The following is an 11546-nucleotide window of genomic DNA, read 5'->3' on the forward strand; positions in this document are numbered from 1 at the left end:
TATCCCTTTGCGCCCACCTCAGAAAGAGGCCCAATGTCTTGTGAGCTGGGCGTCTCTTCCATGTCTGCTTTGGATTTCTTGGGAGCAAGATTCTCCTGAACTTCAGTCTTCTTTTTTTGTATTCATTGGAGAGTATCCTTTGATTATTAGAAAAGAGGGAGGCAGGAGCTTCAGGCTTTAGCTATTGCCTGATCAGCCAGCATTCCTGAATCCTATGATATTCTTTAGTAAATGCAGGGATAATAAGGCATTAGGGTTTGCCAGACCATGTACCACAACAAGGTGGGTTTGCTTGCTATCTGATCTTCAATGTAGCTCAAGCCCAGCTCATTGTGGATTGCGAAATTTTGGGCCAATGATGGTAGGGCCAACAATTCTTTCAGGAAATTATTTTCTTCATATTGAATGGCCTTTTGATTCACGTGGCCCCAAATAGCAGCACCATATTTTACTGTTCCCCCCACTCCTAGCCATGTAGATAGTTATAATTATCTTTAATGGCTGTTGACTGTGCTGCCCCTTGAAGCGGAACATACCACGGACTGATTACTACACAGCTGTTTTTTAAAATGTGCCTCAGGAGAAATAAACCTTGGATAAGCAGACCATCAAATAATCAAAAGATTCAACCCGCAGAATTGGGTGTGCCTTACACCACATGGTCCTAAACTTTCCCCTTTTTCAGCTGTGCCACAACACATAACCGCAGATATTTTAGAATTAACTTAAAGGTCCAACTATCCGTTGAATGCTACATAACAATTGATTAGACACTGCAAAGCTCTAAGTGATCGCGCTATAAGCACGGAGTCATCTGCGTAGACAAGGACCGTCAGTGACATACCCTCTATCTTCGGAACATCCATCTGACAGTCTACTAGTACTTTATATGACTTATATGACCCCAGCCTGAATTGAAAACCAAGAAGTGCAGTGACCCTCTGATCCTGATCTAACGTATGCCACATACCTTTTATGTAGAGAAATGAGAGGAGTCAGGGTGGCAGGTGGACAGTCACAGGACCTCACCACCTGCCATAACTTGCTTCTGTCAATCTTACCAAAGGCAGTGCTGAGGTCCATGAATGCGAGATACACCGGCTCTTTCTTTTCGTAAAGTGAGTGTGCAATTTATTAAATATTGATTTAGACATTGGTCAATAAACCCAGTGAAAGGTGGAAACCTAATTGAATTGGTGGCAAAATCAAATTTTCTGATACCCAATCCTCTATTACCTGCAGAAGACATTTCCCAAAAATGTTGCAGCTCAAGTTCAAAAGTGAAATCGGACGATAGGCTTGAGGAGAATCTCTGCACCCCTTCTTAAATAAGGGAACAGAAATCACCCTTCTGCATTCTTCCGGGACAATACCTGTTGCCATTATTGCATTAAATGACCTGGCTAGAATGGGACCCCATATCTCAACGTAATCTTGATAATAATCAACCGGAATTCCATCCGATCCACAAGCTCTATTCCTCTTTGCCAACTTAATTGCCTCAATACCTCTGTATATTCAAACTTCACTAGGTATATTTCAAGAATCCACAATTTCAATCCTGCCACCCCAAGTCCTTTCTTCAAGTGCTCCAGTGCTCACAGCATAATAACTATAAAGCTTGGAAAAATAGATAACCCTGCGACTGTTAGAGATTATAGTCTAGAGGACAGATACTTGAACGAATACATGGGGTCCTTGTTCACCGCCGCGCAAAAGTTTTTCGAGTTTTTATCCACGCTGACTGCCTCCAACACTTGCCATGCATTAATATCAATGTCCAACTTCACTATTGCACACTCTTTTGTAACAAGCCCTGGTGCATACTGTTTCTTGCCCCTGAGAAAACGTTCTCTTTAATATTAGGAGGAGCTTCCTTCTTGCTTCTCTACACAGCTCATTAAACAAGCCTTTGCACACTTTTTTCTTCTTGCCCGATGTGCTTTTTAGTAGAAGAAATTCCTGAATCCCCCTTGTGAGGTCTAGGATGATTTACTCTGACGTTGCCAGCTCTTCAACAGCAACAAACATGGGAATTTAGCCTAAGGATTTGCTCACCTATCCTGAATGTGTCTTCCAACTCCCACCTTAAACGTTTAGTGACATTGCCTTTGCAAGAGAGCCCCTAGAGAAGTGTAATTGAATTACTTCCCTGCACTAGTGCATATCACCATAATGAGCACTGCAGTGGGCTGACAGTGTACTAAAATGCACAATCTGCAGCCACAGGTTTACTGTCAGAATAATCATTGGATGAACTCCCTATGGTGCTGCTAAAGGTTATTCCACCTAGGATATCACCATCTATCCTACCATTTAGCAATTTCATGCCCATGTTAACTAGGTAGTGCCAAAGTGTCAAGCCATCTGCTTTGGATCTTGGGTCGTTCATCCTAGGTGCAGTGATGCCCAATACTTCGGGATCAATCAGCCCCTCCGGGGAGACCATTTCCGATTTTGAGATTCCAATCTCCCCCAAATATCAGCCTTATATCTTCCCCCAATTGCTTCTCCCACATCCTTTCAAGACACATTTGAATTGCCGGAGGGGGTTTGGAGTGGTTGGGGAAAATGCCCTGCTGTAAACATTGGCTATATATAAAAACTCACCATCTATAGTTACAAGTTCGAGGAACAGCAGGGGAATTTCACCTAACCCCTCCAATTCTATTATCTTGCAGCTAAGAGTGCTCTTAAACAGAGTAACCATGCCACCAAAGGATCTTCCCCTTCTGCCTTGCCTTGCCTTTATATCAAAGGCTCTGTACCCATCTACAGCGAGATCCTCCTCCAACCTTGTTTCCTGAAGTGGAATACTGTTGTACATTTTTATCTTGCCTTCAGTCTCAGGTTCAGTTATTTTTGATTAAAACCCTACTATGTTCCATGAAAATATAGTTAGATTTCTTACGCCCACCCCTGTACAGGTAAGAGGTTACATGGCCCCTGTTGGATGTATATTGCCCCCAGCTACACTGCTTCCCTTAGGCGATTAAATAATTTGTCCTTCAATGCTGCTAACACCTATTGATGCCCTGGGATTGCAGCCCCACCCTATTCCTTCTTGGTGCGACTCTCAAGCATGCACTATGGGGGGGACTTGCATGGCACTGCATATACCTTCTCCAAAGCCTGCTTAGAGAGTCGATAGCCACCAAACTCACCCTGCCTAAGTTATAGCTCTAGTTTACTTCTTGTCAAATCGATGAAAATGACTGTCTCGGATGTGATCCCCTCTCCAAGTGAATATGCGAATACCAGGAGTCATGCAAGTGTCAAATATCAGACTTATCCCTCGAATACCTCGACCCCACTTAATGCTACAGAATCACGACAATTCAGGATGCAAAGTCAAATATTTAGATTTGTAAAAATGGAATGAACGTTGCATACTTTGAAGAACATGCAATCTGAGAGGATTCGAATTGTGGGGAATAATTTGAATGAGATGTCTGAAACCCCCAAAACATCTGCCAGAGCTTTGACTATGGCTCTTTTTCAAGCGTTTTCATTCCTGTGGCTTAGCCCCTTGAAACAGCAGATCAAATTCATGTCCCTTCATCCACTCTATTGGTCAACTTTGGGCAGGACTTTCATCAGGCCATAGCTGCTCTGACACCTACCTACTATCGGACTTCGACTTACAGGGCTACCAGGGTATCTATTTCCTTCATTTGGCCCATAAGCATTAAAGTTGTTTATTCCCAAATTATAAACATCCTCCGCTTCTATAGTTTGCATTCGAATACTTCTGTAGATCCTTCCGTCCCTTTGTTCTCTACTTGCTGATGACCCCTGCATTTCTGTGGATTTAACTTGCATTTTTGGTGCATTCTGACTAACAGGCTCATGACCAATTTGGCCCCCAACATGCATACACAGTGTACTGGCCTGGCTGACCTATGAGACAGGTTTGTCATAGAGTTAGATAATGTGCTGATGGCCTCCAAGCAGACATCCAGTCTCACTGCATCTCTCTCACTTCTATCCAACACCTGCCTAAGGGAATCTTTTCGTTCGAGATAAGCAGCAGTGGTCCTGTTCTGGTACATAACAAAATGTGGTGTATCCTCCATATTTCCACTTGTTTGCCCTTCTTCAACTACATCACTTGCCCCATGACATCCATAAGGATCTGGATTCGATTTAAAATTGGGCAGATCTGGACGAAAAGTCTGCAGCGAGCCTCCATGACTCCACAGTTCCCCGTCATCTGGAGGAGCAACCATCGACCTGGATGGTGCGGAGCCTGATACATCCAGTGAGTTGCAGTCATCAGCACCTTAACTGTTCTGCAACCTCCCATCCTTGACCTGCTAACCGGCTAACATGTGGTCACCCATAGGGTCCGTGATGGTCTTAAAGATTTGTGGAAGCTGCTTAAAGTAATCCTATGCATGCCTACTTCTGCCAGACCCACTTTGCACCCCACCTCGATGTCGAATAAATTAGCCAACTCCAAGTCTGCATCCAAATCAGAGTTAGCGGTTGAGTCGCACAAACCCAACAAGGCTCTGACAGCACACAGGAGACCATTATTCAGAAGATTCATATTGGCTGACTTTGTTTTGGTCTTAAGGCAGGTCTCTTCATAACATCGACTGATAGAATCCTCCAAAAATCTTAAAATGGATCTATCCGATGACGCTGCAACTTTGGCGGGAGGGATGGCCCATTTGGTAGCAGCTGGTCAGGAGTAATTCCTTTCAGAGCCAACACCCCACCCGCCGCTGCCCCCAAACCTTGCGTAGTGTCCGACCAAATCTTAATCCTTCGATCAGAGGCTAGCACAAAGCTCCTTGCATATGAATTTGACAAACTCTTTGCAGAGGAGGTTACCTGAGGTTGTCTGCTAGGAGGTGAGAACTGTACATGCAAGTCCCCAGCAACCATAGCAGTCCTCAGCAGCGGGAGGGAGGCTTCCTTTAGCCTACCCGCTGGTATCAGCACACAAGATCTCGGACCTGCCTTCTCCAACTCGTACAGCTTGTTTCCATCACTCAACTCCACTACCTCACCAACAGCCGTGGCTGGGTCCATGACCTTTGCACTATGCACCAGCCAGTCTATTTCAGCTTGTCTGGTTAGAATGTCAGATCCTGCTGCAGCTGTCTTCACAAAACGTTGTTTATCATTATTGTCTTTCTTGCTGGTCGCTTTCGTTGGTCTTGATTTAGTCACCATGATTTAGGACAACTCAATCCCAGATACGATAGTCAAATGCAATAAGCAAAAGTGGTGCAAATGGCAAAATGGGTAAATGGGCCAGACAGAGACCAAACCAGGCTATTGGCTGATGGTTGATGCTGCGCTATGTTTCTAGGTCAGATTGTGCACTGTATCACACTAGCACCCTAGCAATCTCACCCAAAAGCACTGTTAGAACAAGATCACTCTCCCACTACCACGCCAGTTCAAAACACACACGCACATGCCCATACCATGCCTATACGTGGGGTGCAGCCTGCAACCGCCACCAGTGGTGGACTGGAAACCAAAAAGCCCTGGAAATAATTTTCAAAAAGGCCCAACAGTACACATTTTCAGAAAGCCGATAATTGGCACAGTGGTGTATATGTGGTGTATAAATGATGATTACGGTATATCAGGGTAGATGGAATGAAGGGAGAAGGAGAGGAGGCTTGTGGCCAACTTAATACCAGCAGATTGCCAGTGTGCCGATATGTCGGTGTATAGATTTCTCCTTGAGCTCAAGACACTGCAACCATCTGACGTCACCCTGCTGCTCCCTGGTCACCGCCTCGGTGTTGCTCAGTGTTGCTCTGCAGGCTGTGGTTCAACAAAAGAGCACTGGTCCTTGTCCTCTGTCAGCCCCCATCTTAGCCGCATGTGAACCCTCTCCTTCACTGACTCACTTTCTCTCTTCCTCCTTTCTCCTTCAACACTTAAGGTAAAGTACCCAGCACAAAGCACTAGCATGTTATGCCACACTGCAATCTCCACCTATGCAGCCACTTCTGACGTTCCTGCTCCTATCCCCCTGTACAAGAGGACGGAGTGACCTCTGACGGGCCCATAGGATCAGATCTCACCCTCCAGTACTTAAAACGAGATAGCTGCACCTTGAGGTGGATGGGGGTGCAGGCTTCTTGATCCAACACCAATCAATAAGGACAACTCAATGGTTTGGCAAAGGGGAGTCCGTTTAATGACAAGTACAAAAAACGGGGAAACATAGAAATCAACAACGATGCGATGGTCCACCTCGCTTCAACTCTCAACTCTCTTCATTCAAACGACACGAGTTATAGTGAAAACTCGTCATCATTGCCGTGTAACACTCAATAGTTTGACATGCAATTCTATTGGTTGGAAAAGGTAACTTAAGTATAGGTACTATATCTCTATATGGTAATGGAGTGTTAGGATTGGATAACTCTTATCGGGTGGGTTTCTACACCCTTCCCTCTAACATTACTCATGCAAACGTCACTAACAGTACGCCGTCTTATTGGTTCTACTGTCTATAGGACCTTAGATTATTTGGCCCACTGTGATTGTGCTGGCTAAAACCCTAAGCATAAATCTCCACTTTAACTAGCAGCATGCAGAATGGTCACCCAGATACATGATGCCCCAAGATTCACCCTGCCTCCCTTCCATCAATCGGTACTTTTAGGGCTATGTGTCAATTAGTTGGCTGAGGCTGGCCTCGAAATGGTAGTTTCTTATCAGTGAAAGTTATGGCATCTCCTGTTTGGGGTGACATCAGACGTTGGTACCTCTTCGTGCTTGGCTGGTCACGTGTTGGTACACCGTGAATCGGCCTTGTTTTTCCTTCTATTTGTGCATTTAATTCTCCTTTTCAGCCACCACCTGCCTGGGCCCCCTTATCATGAACTTCACGGGGCAGGCTGCTCTGCTCTTAAGTTTCGATTCTCTGACGTTATTGTTTGCCTCCCTCTCTTGGTCTGACCTTGATTTCCCAGACACGGCCTGTTCCTTGCTGGGTTTCGATTCTGCTGTCTCGCTTCTTGTTTCAGCTGGAAATAGAAATCCTGGCATGTTTGACTCTCAGTATCCTGGGTTACTTCTGTATTGGTATAAAGAGGATTGCACTTATATAGTGTGCTTTGTTGAGGTAGATATATATATTTGGCGCTTGCCGCTCTATTCTCCTAGTAAGTATAGCAAGCCGCACTGTTCTCTTAGCTTCTTGCGTTACAAGCCTATGTACAGGCATTTAACTGGTTGAATACCTTCATCCTGCTTTATAGTTACGTTTCTTTGTATTTAGACATCGTCTCTTCTTCCATGCCTGTGATACTCTTATCCACAGTGTTTTTGTCTCTGTGTGACATCCTTTGGTTGTCGTTCTTAGTCCGTACATCTTCTCTGGGCCCTTGTGTCATCATCATTCGTCTTCCATTAAGGCCTTTTGGGTTTCTTCGGGGATAGTTCGTACGTAGTTTTTGTTTCGTGTCAGCTGCTGGTACGGTTGTCTCAATGGGTACCTTACTGCCCATGGTTCTCTGATATTGGCACATCAACAGGTGTTGCTCTTCTGATGGGCACTGGGCAGAGCCATAGAGTGGCTCTTTGCTGGTTTATTGGCTCATCATACGTCACATATCTCAGTGTGTACGTTCTTGGTACTTCACAATGGGTGGCTGGAGTGCAGGCCATATCTGGGACCTCCTCTACACTCCCCCCTCTGGTCTGTTCATCGACCACTTCTGCTTCCTCCTTTGGATTCATCTTACATGGTTCTTCTGTATCCATCTCTTCATCTTCTGGGTTTGTACATGATGGTGTGAAGGAGTGTCTTTTTGGGGTCCATATTTTTATCACTCCTTTTAAGTTTCCTGCTGTTTTTACATGTTCGTTAGTTGACAATTTCCACTTGGGCTACAATAGATCCATTTTCCTTCATAATTTCTACATTTCTTGGGGTACAGAAACTTTGTTCCTTCTGGTGCAAACTTGCTGGCCTTCACAAAGTCTCTAATTTCATAATCGGTCAGGTCTCTGGGTTTCCATCCTGGCCTGACATCAATCATGATCTTCATCCCTATGGCTTTCTCCTCCGTTTTCTGGCATTGTGCGATTACTATCTTGATAACACAAAATCCTAGTAGTATCATCAATAGCAGGGCTCCCAGACACTTGAATATGTCTGCCATCCATTGTGGGACCCATGAGAATAATGATTCAAACCAGTTGTCATCGTCAACTTTGTCAGTTTCATCGATCATCTGGTTCTGTAGGTTAGTCAGCATACCTATGGCTTCTGTTAAAGTTCCATTTTCTTCCTCATGAGAAGGTATAAATGTGCAACATGATTCTCTGATTTTTGCACAAACTCCTCCATCCATAGCTGTGATCATGTCAAGTACAAATCTGTTCTGGAGAGTCATCAGTCGGATTGCTCTTAGCTCTTCTTTGATTGCATTGGATCCTTTTATTGTCAAATTAGTGGTTTGCAGTAACTCCCATCTGGAGATTTGCAACCATTTAGTATTTGCTCCAAGATGGAATCTTGGCATGATGATTTTTGCGAACACAGATGAGGTGAGGCTGAACATCCTGTGTTCATATAGGATTGCATGGAATGCTTCTTCTGATTTGGCAGAGAAGTAATTCTCTCTCTTCCTTCGGGATATCAGTTCCACAGATCTCCTTTTCCTTAGGTGAGCATCTGCTTTTGGGGAAACTGTCAATATTCAGGTCACTATTCGGAATCACTAGTGCTGGAACATGGACGTTCACTATTGTGCATATGCCTCCCGGTCTTTTGGCAGTCTGATGTATGCTTTGGATCCACAAGCCCAGTAATGATCCATAATTACTGCAGTTCCGTGAGTCATTCCTGGAGCTTCACAAATTTGTTTACAGTTCTGATTCTCTTCCATTTTCCTTGTTCCATTATTCCTAAAGCACAATTTCAGGCTTTCCAGTGGCACTATCTGTAGGGGTCCTCTTCTGTCTTCGACCCATGTCAGTAATCTTGTGAGCCTCGGCCATAGAGGTTTGCATACCCCTTGTGAGTTTTCTATTGCTTCCTTACAAGCTCGATAGACCATCCATGCTCGGCAGATCACCACTCCTTCTTCCCATCCGTTGGGGGAAAGCACTGTTCCCCAAATCTGCATTTGGCCTCTATTCTTCCAAATTTGAGCCTCTTCCGGTGTCTTTCCTTGGACATTCAGTCTCGGGTTTATTTCCCCATCTCATTCCTGCTCCTTTAACCTCTGGTCTTTCGTACTTGATCAAGTGAAATCGAGTATGAGCTCTATTTCTCGTTTTAATGTCCTGGATATAGTTGTCTTCATCAGGGTAAGCTATTTCAGTTGCCCATATTAATGAGGCATCCCTCCCAATGAACTGGCCTCTGTTGTTGCACATTGCTACATGAGACAGACAATGGGCTGTCGGGACATCAACTTCTACAGCCACGAAGATCTTGGACTTCCCCATGCTGTATGGTAGGAGTGCACACACGAAGCATTCTCCCTCTGAAGTTCGCCTTCCTACTTCTTTCATGTGCTGGTACCAAATGTTGTTCCTGAGATGTGCTGTGCTGTCCAGGGAGTAATGTAATTAGTTGTTAGGCTTCTCTTGATTCTCAGTGTCTTTCTGTAGTTTTCTATAACTACATCTCTAAATCCATCTGTGTGGCTTTTCCTCGCTGGTGGACTCTCAGGTATCCTGGTCCACGGTGTAGATCTCCTTATCTGTATTTCTGGGGTATATAGATGTTCTGCAGTTCTCTCCTCCTCTTCCTTCATCCTTTTCCTAGCATCTATAAGTGCCTTTATCCACCACCAGCCTGTTGCCGGCCCAGTGTAAGGCTGTATCGTGGGTCTGGTACTTGTCCCTTGTGTTGGTCAGTGCGTGCTAGATAGCATAACTTCTGTTGCTCTGTTCTTCAGTTCCACTTGTAGTTTTCTTACTCTGGCTATGTTTGGTAGTAGAGGATCTACTAACATTTGTGTCCTTATGGAGAGTCCTTACGTGGCGACTTTTGTTTTCCGCAGGGCGTCTGACAGCACTGCTTCTGTTGACTCTCCTCTTACTCCGTCTCGTTTTTTCTCGTCATCTCTTGTGAAGGTTTTTCAGTAGGCAGTCTTGACTTCTCTGTTGCTTTCGTTTAGGTTCTGTGGCCATTGACACTATGGGCCTCATCACGACTTGGGCAGTAACGGTAACGCTATTAGCCTGGGCGGTATTAGCCCTACCGCCGAACTCCCCAGCGCTAATAGCGCCGGATCACGAGTTTGGCGGTAATGTAAGTCCCCATTCCCCACTGAGCCCATTCGGGAATGTCCCATTCCTCATTGGGCTCAATGGGGAATCTTCGCGCTAATACCGCCGGCAGATTTCCCGCAGGCGGTAATAGCGCAAATTTTCAGCGGATTTCCCCCCAGCTCAGAGCTGGGGCGAAATCCGCCGAAGCCCTGATTCGGCGGACCCTTATATCCGGCGATAATAGCGCTACCGCCGGATTTAAGGGTTACCGCCGAAGTCGTGATGAGGCAAAATGCCTGGTTCATATGCATTCAGTGTGTGTGTGCGTGTGGGTGTCAGTGCTTTGCTTTCACGCCTCTAGTGCCGACCCTGTCTCCAGCTCTCTTGCTCATTCATTGCCTCAATTGTGTATGTATCACCGCTAATTACGTTCATTTTCATTTCATGCACTTTATTATCAGATTTTCTCTGTACTCGAATGACTATATAGGGTCTGGGTACCTTTGTGGGTTTCATGTGTGCATCATTTGTTGGGTTCACTGGAATTGGAACGCTTCGTGAACCAATAAGAAATGCAGTTCTGATCGTAAATGACAATACAACAACGATAATCACAATGCATAGGCACATAATAGTATGGTAAGAAAGGTGGCAGCATTTTCTTGCAGGGAAACAAGGGCGCCCCTCTGCTTGGGGAGGACCAGTTTACTATTCCGGGCCCCCATCTCGATCATTTACTCAGTGGCAATGTTATTGTTGTCTCCCACTTAACATTGTTCCTTGAACAGTTTATATCATAAAACTGTCAAGTGCTTCACGGGTGTCCCCCCTATTGCGGAAGGTAATTGTCTCTTGATGCGGGATGTAGTTCCCTTGCTATGTCAAAAGAGAAATTATATTGGGCCTCCCAATGCAATAAATATATGTATATTGGCCTACGCCAAGCTGCTTGCTAAGTCCCTTGCAAAGAAATCTGTGTTGCAAGGTCCTGACCTTAAAATCAATGTAAGCCGCCATTTTAGGCCAATCCGCCATTTTAGGATTCGCTTTGTAAAGTCACCCTGTGAGTTAAAATGGTGGACGATGTCATTCCAAAATACAACATAGCCGTCTTGACCTCTGCACATAGCTAATATGTAACTTGCCTGCAGGCCACTTGTTGAGGTCGTGAACTGAGACCTTGTCCTTCGTTGACCTGTGTGTAAAGGATTACTCGTGCAATGAAACTAATCCACGAGTATACGATAAAAACAATGTATTCAAATACTGAACATAGAACTCTTGTTTAACTACATTGTATTAATGTTTAAGAAGACCTACATGAGAAATCCCAGAAT

Source organism: Ambystoma mexicanum, chromosome 3q (genome assembly GCF_040938575.1).
Source record: "Ambystoma mexicanum isolate Mex_15411 chromosome 3q, UKY_AmexF1_1, whole genome shotgun sequence".
In the NCBI taxonomy this organism is placed as follows: Eukaryota; Metazoa; Chordata; class Amphibia; order Caudata; family Ambystomatidae; genus Ambystoma; species Ambystoma mexicanum.